Here is a 21,606-nt window from a genome sequence, read left to right on the forward strand (position 1 = left end):
CGCTGGGTAGGTACTGTGGTGGTGTTTCCTGAGGGGGGAGGCTCTGTGGTGTTATGGGACTGTGCCTGGGTTACTGAATGTCCGGTGGTCCCTGATGGGCCAGGTTGGTGATCCAGATCCAGGCGTCCAGAGCTGCTGTCATCACTGTGGGCCTCTTCTGGGGGTGGACTGGAAGTTGCTGGCACCTCCTCTCCGGTGACGTTGGGTGGGGGACCTGTGGGGATGTAAATGCTGTGTTATTTTTTCTGTGCGTGTCATCTTGTGCATGGGTGTGTTGCCCTGTATGGTTGTTATTGCCCTGGCAGCTTTGCCTTGTGTGAGTAGTGATTTTGTGGGCTAGATGATTCTCTCCAATGTGCATGCTTTAGTGATGGGTGTCCCTGCAGGTCTGTGGGTGGTGTCCATGCATTGGAGTTGCATGCAGGGCTTGGTATTGGGATGAGTGGGTTGTGATGGTGGGGTGTGTGGGAGGTGGTGGAGTGATGGGAGTGAGGGTAAGGGTGGGTGTTTGTGATGGCATGCAGGTAGGGAGTGTCATAGTAATAGAGACTTGACTTACCAGAGTCCAGTCTTCCTACTCCTGCCAGGCCCTCAGAACGCATGATTGCCAAGACTTGTTCCTCCCATGTTGTTTGTTGTGGGGGAGAAGGTAGGGGTCCACCACCAGTCCGCTGTACAGCTATTTGGTGTCTTGCTGCTGTGAAACATACCTTCCCCTGTAGGTCGTTCCACGTCTTCCTTATGTCATCCCTTGTTCTGGGGTGCTGTCCCATGGTGTTGACACTGTCCACGATTCTCCGCCATAGCTCCATCTTCCTTGCAGTGAATGTCTGCTGCACCTATGATCCGAATAGCTGTACCTCTACCTGGATGATTTCCTCCACCATGACCCTTAGTTCCACCTCAGAGAACCTGGGGTGTTGTTGTGGTGCCATGGGTGTATTGTGGGTGGTGTGGGTGACGGTGTGTGGGGTGCTGTGTTGGGGTGTGTGATGTAAGGTGTGTGGATGGTGTATAGGTGATGGTGGTGTGTGTCTGTGGTTTTGCTATCTCTCTTGTCGCACTTGTTTGTAATGGTAAAGCATTTTGGGTAATGTGTGTGTGTGTTCTATAGTGGTGTGTGGGTGTGGTGTGTGTATGTGTGTCAGGTGTGTGTAGTTTGAATTGTCCAATGTGGTGTTGATTTGTATGTGTGTGTGTATTTTGAGAGCGGCGGTATGTACCGCCAATGGTTTAGCGCCATTGAATGTCAGCCGCGGTGATTCATGGGTCATAATGCCGTTGACGTAGTTCTGTTGGTGTAGCAGTTTGGGTTTTGGTACCGCCGGTTTCTCACTGACCTTTGGGCTGGCGGACTTGTGTGTGTGGCTGCATAGTGTGGGATTGCTATGTGTTGGTCATAATATGGTGGATTTACCGCCAATGTCATAACGAGGGCCTATCTGTGGGTGCAGATATACTATTTTTTGTAATTCCTAAACTTTTCCTCAATTAGACTTGGAAAGTTGTGCCAGGCACAGTTTTCCAGGAATGCTTTTGGAAATGTCATGTAACTGTTGCCAATAGCACCTATTTCCTACATCCTATGGAGAAAGTACCAAATTCTCCATAGGATGAGTGATCCGTTCCCCTTCCCAACATTGTAGTGCCATACTCCAACACTTTGCTGGAGTAAATCTCCAACTATGTCTAAGGTGGAAAGGGGTCAGATTACATTTTGGGAATGCCCTAAAATGTAGATGTTTGTGGGGGGTTCCCAAACCTCCAAGGCAAACCACTACTTGGAACCTTCAATTTAGTCCCCATAAGTGGGTGGGATTTTCCTGAAACTTGTGGCAGAAAAATCACACTTGTAAATACATTTACGTCCATCAGAAATACCTCTGTGAATTCCCGGCAATTGAATTTGCTTATAAGCTTGTTGTAATCTTACATTTACAACTAAATTTGCCTTTGTGAATTTTGTCAATTTTTTGTTGTTACTGATTTGTTGGCTCAATGAATGTATGATTTATGTTTCCATTCTGGATTCATCACATAAAGCAATGGTGGCAGCATACTGTGTTTGATAATGTATATTGGAACCATACTTTTTTACCTGAGGCATGGAGAGCATGGCCTACTTGCCCCTCTCTTGTAAAGTTCCACTGTTGCGTGAGAACCTACCCCTTGTGCTGACATCCTTAAATATACTATGAGCCTGTGATACATGCATGGTAGAAGGACTGTGTGTGGGTACGTTTCAGTACTAAAGAAAGTGGGGTCCATTTCAAATGCCAGTAGCCTAGCATGGTGCAAGATGGAAGGTGAGGATAGATTCCCCACACAGTGGTAGTGTATTGCCTGCATTCCTGTAGCTGATAGCAGAGACCCAGACACTGAAGTAACATGAAGACATTGTTAGCAAGGGGCTGCTGACTAATTCTTCTTGAACTTCTTCATTAGGTACACGGCAGGGATAAAGAGTGAGACTATAGTATCTGTTGTTCAGGGTGAGGAAATTACCAGGCCAAGACTGCCCTTTGTCTGTCCCTCATTATTGCTTTATGAAGGCTGATGATGGCCAGTTGAAGTTACACACTCCATTGCTGTGAGAAGCATCACTTTACACAAGGGCTGCCCTATCAGGAGAATAGCCTGGGAAGGACACTTAAAAGAGAACCTCTTCAAACTAGTTCTGATATTTGAAGCAATGGATCCACAGCTGTGTCTTGAGGCCTAGAAAATTGTGTACAAATGTGAGATCCAAACCATTCCAGACAAGGCTGGTGTGTATCTGATAGTCAGTCTTCCAGAGGTGAGGGGACATTAACCAAATTTACTACTTTCTGCTGAAGGAAACAAAGAACTCCCTGAAGAATGATGCTGGCTGTGATTGGGAGGGAGTGTGTCTCCCCCTACAGGAGGAAACACTGTCCAAAAAGAAGAGACCATGTGTGTTTCTGGTATAAGGTGCCCCCGGAGAAAGCTGGCAAACTGGGGAGAGTGATCGAGAAGTGACCTGTACTGACAGAGGGTCCTTTGGTCTCTCTGTGCAGTATTGGTGAAATTGCGGTTAGTCACATCGTGAAAAAAAACAACGGTCTGTCTCAGGCAGGAAGTGCTCCCCACCAACTGGAAAACCAAGGCACTGGTGAAGCGGGAAACCCAAAATCATTATAGTGGCCATAATTACATCATCATTTGTAGAGGACTCAGCCTGGAATCTGTAAGCCTGGCCAGGTGAAACACCAGCTTCCAGTGACCCCAGAGGGCTACCACTGCAGAGAACCAATGCCGCAGTGGAAGCCTACCTGAGCCAAGTCCACTGAGATCTTCCTGCACATAGCCGTCACTGTGATTAACAGTCCACATGCACAGCCAAGCCATGCCACTGGGCAAATTTAGGTAACTGCAGGTCATATCGTCACCTGGGAATAAGAGATACTGACCTGCACATGGATAAAACTGTTGTTCTTGCTGAGAATGTGAAAACTCAAAACCAATTTTGAAGAGTTTGGACGAAGTTGCCTAACAGATCCAAGAGAACTTTGAGCAATCTGCACTTGAGCATAATGCCTATGTACTCATCAGTACATTTGAGAGTAATAGTGCGATCCCTAACGTCAGTGGAAGGGAAGAACGTTACCGGTGAGGCAACAGGGGGTCTCTTACCTCTTGATAAACTCTTTAGGACAACACTTTATACTGGATAGATTGAATTGTGTAGTATTTAGTTTTGCTGTGAGATTAAAAGTATGTTGTTTTCCAAAATGATAAACACTGGGCTGGACAGTTTATTATTATGTCTGTTGTTTGATGGTTGGGTTTCTGAGCTCTAGCCCTGTACACTACCTCCACAAGAAACTTGTGACTGTTCACCATCGCTACCCTGAGAGTCAAGTGTGGAAAAGGTTGTACTTGGCTCAGTTTGCATAGATATAGTTGGATGGGCACCAATGGCATATGACGTACCGCAACCACCATATCTAGGGCCCAGTAAACCCTATCTGTCTTGTGGTTCCCAACTTTCATCTCAACAATCCAGGGACTCTAACTCCAAAGACTTGCACCGAAGTATACAGAACATCAGCCTCACAAACCTCATACAAGGTCCTACCCACATTCCTGGCACACCCTGGGCCCTATCTTCTTCTTCAGATACAAGGATAAAGTCAGCAACATCACTCCACTTACATGGACGGACCACTCCATCATGCACTTCCACATAAGAGGGCCACCAACCACCCCTATGGAGAGTAGCAACACTCCAGGCTGCTGCTGGAAGAAAGTTACAGAAACGGAATGGCTCAACGCCCTCCAACTAAACTACCTATACCACACCAATGACCTCATCATCAATATAAACAACTTCAACAACAGGATCACCACCTCCGCCAATACCCAGTTACCCTTGAAAAACACCAACCCCAAAAGATCCAACAAACACATTAGCTGGTACAATGCTAACCTAACAGAATCCAGGAGACTTTACAAACAACTTGAAAGGATATAGAGAACCACCCGAGGATCCAACGCTAGAAACATCTACAAGGCACACCATCAAGTGAAAGAAACCAAGAAAAATGCCCTGACCCTGAGAATTGAACCTAGCTCCAACCACTGCAAGGAACTTGTCTCCATAGTCAAGGAATTCACCAATGCAACACCTGCAACCAACACCATCACCCCTACCCTACTCAAGAACTCTAAAACAACCTCTCTGACTTCTTCCATGAAACAGTCTACAGAAACTTAGAATCCCAGCCACCCCCCATCAACATTCCCAGCCTGCTAACCTCATCAATCAAAGACTACCGACTTGCATCATGGAATCCTGTGTCCAATGAGAACACTGCAGCAATAATTAATAAGTCTATTCAGGAGTGCTCACAGACTCCTGTTTCCACAATATCACCAACCTGGGAAGAGCCACAATCAGCGTGGCACGTACCTACATCATTAGCACCTCCTTTAAGACAGCCACCTTCTGAGATAGCTTGACACACACCGAAGTCAGCACCATCCTCAAAAAACTCTTAGCCAACCCTGAGGTAATCAGCAACTACAGACAATCTTGCTGCTCCCCATCCCAGCCAAAGTCAATGAGAAGACCATCAACAGACATCTCTCTGACCATCTAGAACACCACAAACTTCTGGATGACTTACAGTCAGGAGTCTGAAACAACTACAGCACCAAAACAGCCCTTATCGCTACCACAGATGGCATATGCACCATCCTCGACCATGGACAGACCACCGCCCTCAAACTACTTAACTTCTTCAAACATTTTGGCACCGCCTCATAACACACACTCATCGCCAGTCTGCACACAGCGGTTATAAAAGAAACAGCACTCAAATGGACAGCTTCCTTCCTCTCCGGACAACCACAACTAATCAGGCTTGCACTGTTCACATCAGACCACAAAGGCCTCATCTGCAGAGTCCCACAGGGATCATTACCCAGTCCCACACTTTTCAACATGTATATGACCCCTCTGGCACGAAATCAACATCATCTCTTATGCTGATGACACCCAGCTTATTTGTTCCCTCTCAGATAACATTGTCAACTCCAAAATAAACTTCAAACAATGCTTGACCAGAGTGGCCAATTGTATGAAAGAAAACTGCCTCAAACTCAACATCGGCAAACCTGAAGTGCGGATGTTCAGGAATAAGAGCTCACCTTGAGACTCCAACTGGTGGCCAGCCGAATGCAGACCCACACTCACCCCAACCGACCACACTAGAAACCCAGTCCTCATCCTGGACACCACCCTCACCATGAAGTCCCAGGTCAACGCTGTCACTTCCTTATGCTTCCACATCCTTAGCAAAGTTGCGTAAAATCTTCAAGTGGCTCCCACTGGACACCAGACGTACCATCATGCAGGCCCTAATCACAAGCAGATTGGATTATGGCAATCCACTCTATACCAGCATCTCAATATATCTTCTTCACATACTTCAAATCATTCAAAATGTTGCAGTCATACCTGTTGTTGGCCTCATGTGCTATACCCACACTACAACACTCCTCAGAGAGCATCACTGGCTCCCCACCCAAAAGCACTACCAGTTCAAACTTCTCAAACACACATTCAAGTTACTACACAACATGGGACCCGCATACCTCAATCACCAGCTTCATTTCCACCAACCCACCAAACTATTTCACTCAGCATCACTTTCACTTGCACCCACACCCCACATCCACAGAAGCAGAACTGAAGGTCAATCGTTCTACGAAGCTGCCAAATCCTGGAACGACCTCCCCCAACACATCAAGGCATCATCATCACTTGAATTCCTCAAGAAGCTGAAGACCTGGATTTTCAATTAATCTTCTTGTGGGACTATCAAGACTACCTGTACTCAGACCCAGCCTCACCCTATGCCTATACTCACCTACTCAGGGCCTGGATACCCTGACAGGTGACAAGCAGTGGTAGTGGTTTGTAGAGTAAAATGAAAAGAAGATTAGGGGATGCTGTCATCAGTAATGTCAATGATGTCATTTGTGATGTCATCAATGATGTAAATGAACATGTCATGAGTGTTGCAATATATTAAGTAATAAGCAGTGCATGGCAAGGCCAAGGTATAGTTAGCTCAGTACGATACAACTGGTGAACTTCATTGTTTTTTAAATTTAAAATGTCATTTTAACTGAGTTTTACCTAACTCTAACGTCACTTTAACCTTTGTGGTTTTTTTTTGTGAGTGTATACATGTGCTCTCGCTTTACACAGGAAACTAGCATACTATGGGCATTAAAACTATGGGGGTCTTTTTTCTGTGTTATCATATTCTCACTGAGAATCTAGGTTAAATCAATGATCGCTAGGATAAGCTAGGGGGTGTTCGGAGATGCGGTACAATGTTTGTGTAGCAGATGAAGGGCATTTTTCTTTCATGTTGAGTATTGGGTATGAGTGATGAAACAGCATTCTGTCATTGACAAAGCAGATGGCACACTTCTACCTTTTAATTAAATGTAACTAGTCTTTATTGGGTGCTATTTACATGTAGCAAAGCAGAACTAGGACTGGTTTCCAAGTCTTAGAAAACCGGCATAAGAGCATGCCAGTTACTGAACCTCTTCCCTCTATCGTATCAGTTTATATTCACTTACTGCAAGACACGAAATTTGGTCGGCCTATCAACAGTATGACTACCTGGGATGTGGGACTTGTGACTTCTCAATTCCCATGCACCTGACTCCCTTCAACACATACTGATAGAGCACAAATACTGATAAGCTTGTTCATAGCTCCGCCCAAGTCCCTTCTTCGATTTGAGAGATGAGCCTCTCTAACCTACGTCATCTGCCACAAGGGTTATCCTCTGCGCCTGCATCTGGCCTTCCTTCCAGTCCATACAGGTTACAGTGAGCTTGGGTAAGTCTGGTGAGGTCGAGAGTGAGGCTAGTTTGGCATTGGTTTACGATCAATAAGAGCATCCATAGACCATCCTCCCTAGACTACCATAAGACTTCTAAGAGCCATTTGTGTTACTGACTTGTATATGTGTCACAGATGCAGTAGTCAAGCTAGTGTTGTTCTTTTTTGTTGATCCTAATGTAGCTGCAATTGCCTTACCAACTTTGTCTGAGTTGTTGCAGCTTTGGCTCTGGTGGGGTACACGATTGATGGTTATCTGCTAACTGAAATATTGTTGTGCAGAAGCAGAAATGTAGCAGGTCCCCTGAGGTCAGTGCAGTGGTTTTTAACACAAAATGTATTCTCTGCAAAATATTTTGAGGGGTCCCTAAGATTTCCACCACCGTGCCCGACCTTCTCTCTCATAAGTGCACCTTCCCAAAAGCCTATGGCCCTCATTCTGACGTTGGCGGGCGGCGGAGGCCGCCCGCCAAAGTCCCGCCGTCAGGTTACCGTTCCGCGGTCGAAAGACCACGGCGGTAATTCTGACATTCCCGCTGGGCTGGCGGGCGGCCGCCTTCAGGCCGCCCGCCAGCCCAGCGGGAAAGAGGCTTCCACGATGAAGCCGGCTCGGAATCGAGCCGGCGGAGTGAAAGCTGTGCGACGGGTGCAGTTGCACCCGTCGCGTATTTCACTGTCTGCGCAGCAGACAGTGAAATACATTTAGGGGCCCTCTTACGGGGGCCCCTGCAGTGCCCATGCCAGTGGCATGGGCACTGCAGGGGCCCCCAGGGGCCCCGCGACCCCCCTACCGCCATCCGGTTCCCGGCGGGCGGACCGCCGGGAACTGGATGGCGGTAGGGGGGGTCGGAATCCCCTCGGCGGCGCAGCTAGCTGCGCCGCCTTGGAGGATTCCAATGGGCGGCGGTACACTGGCGGGTGACCGCCAGTGTTGCCGGTCCGACCGCGGCTTTACCGCCGCGGTCGGAATGCCCATTGGAGCACCGCCGGCCTGTCGGCGGTGCTCCCGCGGTCCTCCAACCCGGCGGTCATGGACCGCCAGGGTTGGAATGACCACCTATGTGTTTTAATAACAGTGTGGATCCAGTTTGCAGCCATTGTGTAAGGTATCCAGTTTTAATGACAGTGAGGTTCTGGCCTGCTGCCAGCTTTCTTGAGAACAGATTGCCAAATTTATCCTCAGGGCCCCTCAAGTCAGTAGGCCCTTTACATTGCAGGGGCTGGAGAGGTATTTGTTACTCTCTTGATTCAGATTGTATTCATGATGAGAATCTTTGAAATACAGGATGGCTAGGTCATGTTCGGGACTGCTTGGAGTGTGCTGTAAAATATATATGTAGAAGACAAAGGGGCATCTATCTGGCAATTTGGGTGTTGGGTGTTGGATGTGTTTTATGGTGTTATCCGGAAATTGTTTAGTTTGGAATTGTGGCATTCTACTAGTGCCTGAGTCATTACATTTGGTTGGGTTGTATGACATTACCATGCATGCTTTGACCACGCAGATGCCTTTACTACGCGTGGGAAGTATATTTGAAGTAAGTAAAACCACCCCACCCACCTACCTTTCCCCCCACTCTCTCTCTTGCAAGTGATAGATAGATAGATAGATAGATAGATAGATAGATAGATAGATAGATAGATAGATAGATAGAATTTTTATTTAGTTTACATTGTTATCCTTTTTTAAGGAAAACCTTTTAGAGTCCTGACATTCCTATACCATTACCCACCCCTAATTCCTAAAAATACCAATACCTCCCTTCACTACTAATCAAACTTAAACCAGCCTTGAACTTAATAATTATTTAATTTTGTTTCTTTAATTGCAGGAACCATACAACCCCCCTTTTCAATTTACTCCTAGCCTTCCTTTACTAATAACCACACCTAGGGCCATGTATACTAAGCTTTTTATGGTCGCAAATGGCCAGATTCACAGAATTAGGCCTTTTGTGACCACTAAAAACTAATTTGGTATGTACCAAGGCCTGTTACTGAATCACAATTTGGCTTTGCAATTCGGTATTATGAAGGGGCGTGTTTAGGGTGCCCCTTCCTAATACCGAATCGCAGTGGTATGTACGAATGTTTTGTGACCAAAATGTGGTCTTAAATCTTTCGCTGTTTACCACCAATTTCAAATTGGTAGTAACCCATTTTGCAAATGGGGAGGGGCCCCTAAGGTACCCCTTCCCATTTGTGAATGTTTGTAAAAGGAGGAAGTCGTCCCACCAACCACTCCATGCTCTTAAAAAATGAATGCATCCTGTTTTCCTTTATTTTCAAGGAATCACAGACATGGTGGTCCTCTGACCCCAGCAGGCCACCAGACCTGTGATTTTTGCGATTCCAAATGGGTGGCAAAGGGAGACCTACCTCATGCATATTAATAAGGTAGGCCTATTTGCGACCCACTAGGAATCACTGTTGAAACTCAAAAGAGTTTTGCACATATGAAATTGTGATTTCCTAATTGAGATTCCCATATAATCACAATTAGGAACTTGCAATTTCAAATGTTCATACATGTGTCCCCTAAACACTAAAATTACATATACCTCCCGTAACCAATACCCACCCCTAAACCCTAACATTTATTGTATATCCCTTTACCACTACCCAACCCTAACCCTTAAAACAACAACACATATATGTATTGTTTTTTTTAAGGTTTAGGGTTGGGTAGTGGTAAAGGAATATAAATTAAATATATATATTCAGTGGCAAAAAACAAAGGTTACAGGGACATTATAGTTTGGTTCATATTGTCAAGCGCAGGACCATAGAAATTCAGCAGTTAAAGTTATGGTTGTCTCAAGTAACTATAATTCGTGCCCTAAGGTAGCTATAACTTACGCCCCCGCCATGCACAGTTTTTTCATCGTCAATTATATTGCAAGTATTGCAATTATATTATCAATGATGTCTTAGAAGATGTTATCAGCGATGTAATATGTGGGGTAATTAGCAGTGTATGGCGAGGGAGTGAGTTATAGTTAACCTCCTCCTTTAATTTGCACTGCTGGCCCAGGGGAGGTGGTGCTCAGTCAAGTGGGGTTCGAGAAAAAGGGGGGATCCCAAACCTTGTTTTCCCCATTCAGTTGTCCATAGGGTCTTCAGACACGCATACAGACCAAGCTGCTGAATGGAATTACACCAAAACTGTCCCTGTGCTGATATCGAATGGGCTGCCAACACTTCAACAAGAAAGTGTTGGCAGTCATTTTGAGACTCTGCTTCAGCTGTGCCCCACATAAAAACATAAAAAAAGAAAAGGGGCCAGGGCAGGGATACCCTGAGCCCCTAGCTTTAATGTTTTTTAAAAGTGTGGTCTCCCGCTCTCTTCATTTATTTTGCCCCCGGGTGGGTCAGGTCTCGCGGGCATTGCAGGCTAATAAAAGGAGGGGAGCATGGGTCCCTCCTCATAGCGCTTTTAGTAGCCCTGGGGACCACCACCTCCCCAGGGCTACAATTAAAAAATATGCGGGGTGCATGGTAGACTGCCACCTCCCTGAGGAAAAATACTATTAAAATAGTAGGGGGAGTCCTGTGGACCCCACAGGCCCCGGGGACCGCGACCTCCTTGGGGCTTAAATAAAATGAAAGCAGGGGGCCTGTCCAGGACCCACCAGCCCTGGGGACCACCACTTTCCCTGGGCCAGACAGAAAGATGGAGATGTGGACCACCACACCCCAAGGCTGGCTCCTGCTACCTCCCGAGGTGCCCCCCCTCGGGAGGTAGATGGTTGCTTTTGCTTGGCGGGAGATGACAGCTCCCACCAAACAAAAGTGAACATAACTCTGCTTTCAACAAGCAGGAGCTGTTTGACAGATCCTGTTTGCTGAAAGCAGAGTTTTCATCTCCTTCCCTTCATGCTAACATGCGTGCAGGGAAAGAGATTAAAACATTGGTCCCGCAAGCAGGGATCTGCGATTTAAAGCAGCTCCCTGCCTCTGGGAGCAATGCTGGCTCCAGCAGAATATGGGAGCCAGCTAGGTCCGCGGGGGCTTTGAGGCTCCCCCTGCGGTCCTGTCACTTTCTCTCTCTTTCTCTCTCTTCCATCCCCGTGTTATTACAATGGTCTGTCCATACAATGACTTAAAAGTGTTACACTAGCAAGATGTTTGCTACAAATGTTATAGTTATGCTTTGATGCACAGAATAGCAGATTCCCCTCTGGCCTACTAGTAAGGCTCTTGGACTGTCACTCAGTAGGTTGAAGATTCAAATCCTGATATCTCATGGCAGTGTGTCTATCTACTTGTGTGTTGAATGTGAAACATTCCTTGTGATGGAACATTTATGTCTTTTTCGCCTCACCATAACTGGATTGAATGTCATAGAGATGTCTCAAGACAGCATAGTAGTGAGTCACCTGTGGCCTAGTGGATAAAGTCTCAGACCTTCACACAGAAGGGTGAGGGTTCCAGTCCTGGTATATCCGTTGCCATTTCTCGGCTTTAAATTCTTTTCAACTTCAAATATTTCAGGTACATACAGAAAAGTGATCTCACTATTTGTACTTCTCAAATACATTTGTTTCAATTTGTCAGAACATTTCTCATTCTAAGCGGTGTGGGGTTGGTTGGTTATAGGGCAAGGCTGTGAGGTATAGTTACTTTAGGGCATGAGTTATAGATACTTGAGATAATCATAACTATAACTGCTGAATTTCTATGGTTATGTGAGAGTAAATTCAGAACCTCACTATAACGTCCCTGTAACTTTTGTGAAAATCGATATATATAGATAGATATAGGCGGTGATTCTAACCGCACCGCCGCCCGCCATGCGGTTACCGCCAAATGACCGCACCGCGGTCACAAGACTGCGGCGGCCATTCTGGCTTTCCCGCTGTGCTGGCGGGCGACCGCCAAAAGGCCGCCCGCCAGCACAGCGGGAAAGACCCAGCAACGATGAAGCCGGCTCCGAATGGAGCCGGCGGAGTTGCTGGAGTGCGACGGGTGCAGTAGCACCCGTCGCAAATTTCAGTGTCTGCTACGCAGACACTGAAATTCTTTTTGGGGCCCCCAGGGGCCCCGCGGCACCCCCTACCGCCATCCTGTTCCTGGCGGGAGACCCGCCAGGAACTGGATGGCGGTAGGGGGTGTCAGAATCCCCATGGCGGCGGAGCGCGCTCCGCCGCCATGGAGGATTCTCATGGGCAGCGGGAAGTCGGCGGTACACCGCCGACTTTCCGTTTCTGGCCGCGGCTGAACCGCCGCGGTCAGAATGCCCAGCGGTGCACTGCCAGCCTGTTGGCGGTGCTACCGCGGTCATTCGCCCTGGCGGTTTTTACCGCCAGGGTTAGAATGACCACCATAGACATAGATATATAGATAAACAGATGGGACCTTATCCAGCCTTATATACTTTAGTGTGTCACCTTAAGTGGAAGGGTATGCCCAGACATGGATCCCTAGCACACTTTGTCACTGGAATCAACCTATACCTGGCAGGTTTCCTTTGTGTTCCAGTTCAGTGAGGACCTGGCCTGGAAGTTTAGACTGGACTGATTCCCATTAGAGGAGGGTCAAGACTTATTTGCAAATGGATGGGTCCAAACGGAGGTGGCATGGTGTGCAAAATAGCAAGTGACTGGGATGCAGTCTCAAGTATTTACTGCTGGCTGAGTTTAATTCAAACATTCCATCCATAACTTTTTTGTATACTTTAGTGTGGCATTGCAAATGATGTTGCAGGTTTGAAGATGGTGCAGGCTGGCAAGCTGAAACAATAGAGGTCCATCAGGGTGGGGGTGATGTGATCATATTTTTGAGGCCCTGGAAGAGAAGTGCTGTGCCGTTTGGCATGCCACAAATGGGTGCTATTGTGGAGTTAGGTACACTATGGAGTAGGGCATTACCACCATCCAGATTTGTAGGTACAAGGGCTTAACCAGCAGTTCTGAATTTGCTTTCTGGAAGAAACTGTTAGAGTATTTTTAAAAGAGAGAGCAGGTGTCAGGCCATTTTTATTTTTTTGCAATGTATTTCTTGAGGGAGAGGTTGGGATCCAGGCTGAAATCCAAGTGATTTGTCATTCAGTGAGAGATGAGGTTTGAAGCAGTCACAGTTTCTGTCATTGGGCTATATTTACTTGGTATCTTGTGTAGTATTATTGGGAAATAATAGGAATTCTGTCTTGGTTGGCTTGAGGTCAGGATGATGAACAAGCAGAGGAGACTGTCAAACACAGTTGTGTATCATCAACATATTAGTGAACCTTGATGCTGTTATTTGTGAGTAGAGCCCTAAGCGGCTCCATCTAAATGTTAAACATGACAGGAGACAGTAAGGAACCCTAGGGGACTCCACTTGTGATAAGAATCTTTTGTAACCAGCCCATGCGAAAACATTTCTGTCAGTTGGAAAGCAGGAGGTGAACCAGGGAAGGACATTTCTAGTGAATCCCAGTAGCCACTAAAGGGTGTGTATGAAGGTGGGATGGACTCCTGTGCCATAGGCAGCTGAGAGATCCAGCAATATTGGGAAGCAAGAGTCATCTTCATCCATGGTCAAGACAGCATCAACTACGATGTGTAAGGTGGTGGTCTCCATGCTGTAGCATGATCTCAAGCCTGGTAGTCATGCAGGAGGTGGTTAGAATTGATGTACTCTTGGATTTGAACACAGGCAGCATTATCAATGATGTTGCTGATGAGTGATGGTCTGGTAGTTGGTGAGGTCATCTGGGTCTAGTGTAGATTTCTTTAGGAGTGGGAGAATCTGGCCAGTCTTGTGAGCTTCTGGGAAGTTACTTTAAGTGAGGGAGGCACTGACAATCGTAAGTATAGGTAAGAAAGCATCCCCAGTGACAGCTGTGATGAGCTTACATATAACTTAGGGCAACAAATGTTTAAAAGACTTGTTTTATCGCATTCCTAAAAGCAATGGTTTTCTAGCTTTATCACCTGGATGGGGAAGGACATTTACAGTAGAATTTTGAAGGAATGGCGTCCCAGTCTGAATTTATTGAAGTGGGGTACTTTCAGCTATGTGTTTGATCAGTGGCTTCCAATAGGGCAAGTCTAAAGTATTTTCGTCTTAGAAATGTTGATCAGATTCCATACAATGCTTGAAATGTTAGGCACAGTGCTTTGAATGCAATGCAACAAGACACTGAAAGCCATGCAAGGCCACAAGAGCCAGTTTGAAGTGGTTGCAGGGATTTTGAATTTTGGACTCAATTGTAATTTGTATAAGAGGGATTTCTGGTCCCGTCGGTATAGATCGCTTGCATAGTTCACACAAGAGAGCGCAAGTGCAATTGTGGATTGAAATGTGTTGTGGAGACCTCTGGAGGGAAAATCAATATTGAGATTCTTAGCAAGTTGACTGGAGATTTTACTACATACTTTATCTATAGTAACAGAGCATAATCTACATATAGGGTAGGATGACTACTAGGCTTTTTGTGTTTGTTTTGGAGGCATTTAGCTAAGGTTCTGCAGGCCAAGCTGAACTCTCTTGAGCTTAAACTGATTGGCAGTTCCCCACTCTTTCAGCATGACCAGGCGTGGTGCCAATTTAAATGTCATGAAATCATTGAAGTTCTTGAATTTAAGGATAACCTGTATGTCATTTATGTATTGTAATGAAAGAGACCAAAGGCTTGAGGCAGATGTTGAAAAGAAGGGAAGAGATAGTTAAGCACTTGAAAGCACCAGTATCCAATAGGTAAGGTTTAGTGAGAATATGTAGCCCTCACTGGATTAGAGGAAGACAATCCATTCCAGTGCTTTTCTTTATATCCCCACATTCTCTAGTCTGGTCAGAATGACTGAAAGCAGCACAGAGGTCAAGTAGGATCATGCTGGTTGCTCAAATGGCATCTGTTTGTGTTATCAATTCAGCAGTTTTAGAACCTAGGGTAGATTATGTCCATCTGAAAGGACGGAATCTAGTATGTGCCCATGAAACAATGTTGTTTTTGTCAGTGGATTCCTGCAGTTGTTTGCAGGCTGCCTTTTCATCTTGTTTAGTAATATTGCATTGATTTGCTATTGGTCTTTAGTTGACAGGGTTAATTGCATCTAGATAAGGTTTCTTCATAAGCAATTTATTAGATGAGCAATTGAGCTCTTTTGGCATGATAATCATAGTAACCAAGGTGTGGTTAATCATTTGTGTGGTTTCTGCAAAATATGTGATAAATAGGATTTCCTTGACCACAGTCAAATATATGGGATAGCTGGAGGTGCAGATGGTTTGCTGTGTGTTGTTAGTTATCTTTTTAATTAATATTTCATAATTTTATTGAAAACATGCTGCTTCCACATACAGTATTGGTAGCAAAAGAAAGAAAATAATAACCAACAAAAAATCAAACAAAGTGTGTTATTCCCCAGCTTGTTATGCCATAGTCTAAGGGGGTCATTCCGACTCCCGCCGGCGGCGGTAACCGCACGCCCGGCGGGAGCCACCAGAAGACCGTACCGCGGTCAAAAGACCGCGGCGGTCATTCTGAGTTTCCCGCTGGGCTGGCGGGCGACCGCCAGAAGGCCGCCCGCCAGCCCAGCGGGAAACCCCCTTCCATGAGGATGCAGAGTGGAAGGGGTGCGACGGGTGCAATTGCACCCGTCGCGATTTTCAGTGTCTGCTTGGCAGACACTGAAAATCAGAGTGGGGCCCTGTTAGGGGGCCCCTGCAGTGCCCATGCCATTGGCATGGGCACTGCAGGGGCCCCCAGGGGTCCCACGACACCCGTTACCGCCATCCTGTTCCTGGCGGTGAAAACCGCCAGGAACAGGATGGCGGTAAGGGGGTCGGAATCCCCATGGCGGCGCTGCAAGCAGCGCCGCTGTGGAGGATTCCCTGGGGCAGCGGGAAAACCGGCGGGACACCGCCGGTTTCCCGTTTCTGACCGCGGCGGTACCGCCGCGGTCAGAATGCCCAGGGAAGCACCGCCAGCCTGTTGGCGGTGCTTCCGCGGTCGTTGGTCGGTGACCGCCAGGGTCAGAATGACCCCCTAAGTGTCTAACTTTGGGAGGAATTTGGAGCAGTTAACAGATAGGTGATGGGGGGTGATATATTCTTTGGGTGCAAAGGTTCTGGTAGTGCCTCTGAGTATAGTTCTAATTGTTCTTTACAGTAGACCATGTCTAAAATAAATTGCTATTTTGTAGGTGCTATCTATGCGCCCCAACAAATCGCTACTTGACTTTTAGCCAGTAATAGTGCCACTGCTGTTAGTCTATACCCTGCTGGCTGCAATTCTTTCACCAAAGCAAGAAGACATATATGAGGCACTCAAGTCACAGGTTCCAATACCATGTCAGATAGGGCTTCAGTGATCTGTGTCTAATAATGATATATCAGGAGTCAAGTCCATGCCATGTGCATAAAATCAGCGACTTGTACCCCACATCTTATACACTTGGTATCCTCTCCTAAGCCAAGCCTATATAGTTTAACAGGGATATGATACATTTGATGTAAACACTTTGTTTGTAAAATTTCTAGAGCACATTAGAACAAAAAGGTATCAAAGCGCTAGGGAGAAGAGAAGACCCAGGTGTTCCAAGGTAGTCGAATACAGGCACACCACTCCAATGTAGCCCCTACCAAAACCTAAGCTGTAAAAAACACGTTTTGAGTTGCTTACTAAACAGTAAGTGTCCACTAAGGCTGTGGATACATTCAGGAAGGGAGTTTCACAACCTTGCAGCAGCTATCGAGAAGGCCCTTACCCTCACTTGGTTTTCTTACAACATGGTACAACCATCTTTTAGTGTCCCTCTGAACTCAGATGTCTCCTGGGAACATACCAATTCATGGTTGTCTTAAGACAGTTCAAGCCCATAGAGTGAAGAGCTCTATGCATCAGGCCTTAAAGGACACAAGTTTCTTTAGAGACAGCCAATGTAGGTGTTGCCCCCTTCTGTGATTGACCAATGTTTGGGTAACCCCAGGACTAAGCGAGCAGTCGTATTCTGAATGATTTGAAGCTTGCTTATCAAGAGCTGATTGATATCTAGATGCAGGTCATTACAGAGCTTGGGCCACTAGTACGCTAAGCTCTTTTGGCAGAAGTGGCAACATTCTAACCATCCAAAAACATAACCTGACTGTTCTGTTGACCTGGGAGTCAAAGGTCAAGGTGTTATCAAACATCACACCCACGGTTTTGGCTGCCGCTAATGGGACAGGTAGAAAACTACAATTGTCTGGGGACCACTGTTCAGTCCAGATAGAGCTGTCCATTCCAAACACCACAATCTCATTTTTTCCCATTCATTTTCTGCCAGTTCTTTTGAATCCACCTGCTGATGTCCTGCACACAAGCCCAAAACCTGTCTGATGCCACTTCACAGTCATCTGAGATAAAGGTGATGTCCACATGAGACAATACCTGGAATCCAAAAGATCGTACTAATTGTGCCAAGGGGGCAACATACAGGTTAAATAAAGTCAGGCTAGAGGATGAGCCTAGGTGAACTCCACAGGACAGCTAAAAGGGTGCTGCTCTAAAATCACTACAACTCACTGTAATCGATGTATCATACAGGAAGGTCTGTAGCAACTACAGCACAACATCCTTCAGCCCACCCTACTGCATCCTTTGCACCATAACAGTTGGAGCAATGGTGTCAAAGGCTGTTTATAGGTCAAGCAAAACCAGGATAGCTGCACCTCCCTGATCCACTTGACTGTGGACAATTTCTGCAGTGGTGATGAGTGCTGATTCAGTACTGTGATTCTTCCTGAACCCATTCTGCGAGGGGCCCAGGAGATTTAGATCAAGGAGAAAATTGGCTAATTCCTGCCTGAAATGCTTCTCCAAAAGCTTTGCAGGAATGGGTAACAGAGAAATCGCACTCAGATTTTTTAAGGCGCTGGAGTCCCCATGGGGTTTCTTTTTCAGCAGGAGACCCACACACTCATTCCAGGCCTGTGGGTACACCCCAGTCTCTAGGGCCTCCGCAAAGATCATCTCCAGGACCTCGGCTATGAGGTCCAGCACCAACTGCAGGACTCTGGGTGGGCATGGGTCGTCCAGAGAACCCAAGGTAATACACATTAACAGGGTCTTGAACTTAAGCACAGGCAGCGGGGAGAATCTGGACAGACACATGGGGGGAGATTGTTCTAAGGCTACCCTACCTTTGCTTTTGCTGGGGCCGAGAGTCACCCGGATCTTCAATAGGAGCTGAGAACTCAGCAGATTTTCTCTTTGAAGAACAGAGCTACTCTGTTGCAGAAGGCTTGTGAATTCTCAACTTCTTGATGCAGCCAGGGGGATATAAGGGAGCAAACTGTGTTGAAAGCTCCTGCGGGATATTCATAGCTGCCCTGATTTTTTGGGTGAAAAATGCTGACCAGCTATTATGATTTGACTCGGTGGTTAAGGTAAAAGCTGATCATGAAATCTAAAAACGCTCTAGTATCCCGGTCCAACTCTTCATCTAGGTGCAGATTAAAATCCCCCAAAATAATGAGGTTATTACACAAAATAAGGGGCTTCAGTATATGGTGCTAATGGGAAATAAATTGTTTTTTTGGACGCTTGAGTATGGTAGATCATCACTCCTGCCAGAATGACTACTTTCTTGGTTTTTATTTTAAAATTTCCCGCTTTACATCATTTAATACAAGTATTGATCGGTTCTAGCATGCAGCTCAACCGTTCTCCAAAAATAATGGCTAGGCATCCCCCCTACACTTAGTCCTGTCTAATCTCACCACCACATAACCTGGCGGAGTAGCGATGGCAAAGTCGGGCCCTGGACTCTCCTAGGCCCAGGTCTCCGTAAAAGAGACAGTCTAACTGCGCTGAGTCGATTTGTTTGCTAATTTTGAGGCTGTGTTTGATCAGAGACAGGGTATTAACTAAGGCCCACCGAAGAGTCTACTTGGGCCCTAAGATCACCCCACCATGCCCTTCTCAGGCCAGCCTGGGGAGCGCTGTGTTAAGAGACTGCATGGCCCCTTCTTTGAAGCCTCCAAATGTCAAATTACAACAAGCACAATCCCACCACCGACTGAACCTCAGGTCCGATGCTTCCACTCCCCTTGGGCTCTAAGTCCATGAGCTGTTGCCTAGAGTAAGTAAGACGGAGAATCCCTGCATTGCAACTGGCAGCATCCATGGCCTTGGTCCCGTTTGGGCGGGGACAAATTCAGACGGGCTTTCCTTAGGTGAACCTAAGTGTATTATACGTAAATCACAGTTGGGTGTGAGCATATCTGTTCTGGAGCAACAGAATACCCAGTCAGTGGGTGCTAACAACTGGTCCAGTACTCTATTCCATTTCTCTAGCGCCAAGTCAGGGGTTGATGACCTAGCATTCTGCATGGGATTGTACAGTTTAGTTAAGCCCTTTCTGTGTGGTGCTTTTCAGCTGTGTATGCAGTGCATGTAAGGTTCGCTATGAAATTGAGGAAATAGTGTTCTCTCCGCAGCACGGTGTCGGAAGTATATGAAGATCAGCAGTGGGGTGTGACCTCGTGTCTGAGGTTTGTCATATGCTTTCTAGTGCTATGAATGTCCCAACAGGCTATATATCCTTCATAGTCATCAAATTGCCTTACGAACAATCTCCAGTACTCTGGGTTCGTGCGTCACTGATATGCCTGGGTAATGTAATGGAGAGAATGCTGGCAAGTATAAGGGTTCCTTCTTAGCTCATGCCCCCAGCTAGCGCCAGGCCTTTGTGGTACAATGTATTGAGGTAAACTCTGTCCTTGCAATGTGATCTCATTTATGTGGTAGGATAGCATTCAATGGAATGGATTAACATTATCATTTGCTATTGCTACGTGTGGGATATAGGCATGGGGGATACATGTAGTGTGCGAAGTGTGCTTGCGCACACAAATAGTTCTAGGTCTGGAGCGTTAAAGCCACCCTTCACATACGGCAGGGTGAGTGTATCCAACTTTATTCTGGGCTGCTTCCAACTCCATGCCAATTTTATCAGATGCATTTTAATCATTTTAAAAGAAGTGCTGGGATAGAATGATGGGGATGTTAACAAAAAGAGAGAGAAACTTAGGTAATATCACCATTTTCATTAAGTTTATCCTAGCCGCCATAAATAATGACAGCCTGGGCTATCTTTGCACCTGAACTTCAAGCTATGATATGTCTCTGCCATAAATATTTTTAAGCACCAAGTCGGGGTCTTTTTGAATCCAGATCCCTAAATATTTCACAGGGTAAGCCGTCGACTGTAAGTGGAATTCCAGTGCATAGTTTGTTGGTTGGGGTCCGATGGAAAATGATAGACTTATTCCAATCTATACTCGATCCTGAGTATTGCCCAAATCTTATATATTCAAGTCTATGTGGTGTTGAGAGAGTGGCTGAGTCTTTCACATATGATACCATGTTATCTGCATACATCGAGCTGCCTAGCGGCCGAAGTGTAAATTGCAGAGCTGAGTAGAGTGTTGTTGGAGAAGGATGCATGCTAGTGGCTCCAGGGTGAGTGCAAATAATGGCGGAGGTGGGACATCCCATCCTAGTACCTATATGGACGTGTCTCACAACAGAGGTGATACCATTCACTAGACCTCGATCAATTGGGTCAGTGTATAACAGCCTAATCCATTGCATAAAACTTGTGGGCATTCCCATTCTGCGCAGAATCGCCGGCATTTATCCCCATTCAATAGAATCAAAGTATTTGGCAGCATCCAGTACGACCGCTGCCACCTCTAGGTTGTAGTTCAGCTGATAAAGCAATGCAAAGACTGTGCGCAGGATATGTGTCGAGGATGGTGTCGGCACAAACCCAGACCGATCTAGTAGTGCCAAGCTGGGGAGCAGAGGCTGCAGTCGAATTACTATTATTTTTGCTAGAACCCTTATGTCCGTGTTTCTAAGAGATAGAGGGAGCTATGACTCACAATATTCTGGTGCTTTATTGGGCTTTGATAGAGTGATAATTAGAGATTCTCTGAGAGTGGGTGGTAAGATGTGACCATTGTATGCTTTCTCATACAATGCATGCAGGTGTAGTGCAAGAATGGAGGCAAACTCTTTATAAAATTAGCTTGCCAGGCCATCTATGCCTGGGGCTTTGCCATTCAGGAGAGTGTCTATAGCTACTTAGATTTTGTTCATCGTGATGGGCTGTGGTAAATATTCCAGCTGGCCAGGCCACATTCTGCTATTGTACCCACAGAGGTAATACTGCAGGAGTTATAGAGGTTTGCGTACACGCTAGTAAAGTTCACCAGGATAGAGGCCGCGTCATAATGGTCTT

Source organism: Pleurodeles waltl, chromosome 6 (genome assembly GCF_031143425.1).
Source record: "Pleurodeles waltl isolate 20211129_DDA chromosome 6, aPleWal1.hap1.20221129, whole genome shotgun sequence".
NCBI lineage: Eukaryota > Metazoa > Chordata > Amphibia > Caudata > Salamandridae > Pleurodeles > Pleurodeles waltl.